The sequence below is a fragment of the Penaeus monodon genome, chromosome 15, assembly GCF_015228065.2.
Source record: "Penaeus monodon isolate SGIC_2016 chromosome 15, NSTDA_Pmon_1, whole genome shotgun sequence".
Taxonomy (NCBI): domain Eukaryota; kingdom Metazoa; phylum Arthropoda; class Malacostraca; order Decapoda; family Penaeidae; genus Penaeus; species Penaeus monodon.
In genome coordinates this window covers 11,522,099-11,522,299 of record NC_051400.1, presented here as the reverse complement: position 1 = coordinate 11,522,299, position 201 = coordinate 11,522,099, and positions in this window count along the sequence as shown.

Below are 201 nucleotides of genomic sequence, written 5' to 3'. Positions count from 1 at the left end.
TTTTTAAAATGCTAAGGGGAATATGAGAATGAAAATTAACGATGGCGAAAACAACAACAACTATGGTAATAAAAAAAAACACTTTATTCATTATAGATTTATTGAAAGACTGGAAAGCTTTTCTTGAGTTTCATGTCTCCGGAAAATGTCAAAACTCAAGATCATTTTTTAATAAACGTCTTTTGTGTCTTTTTTTCTGTC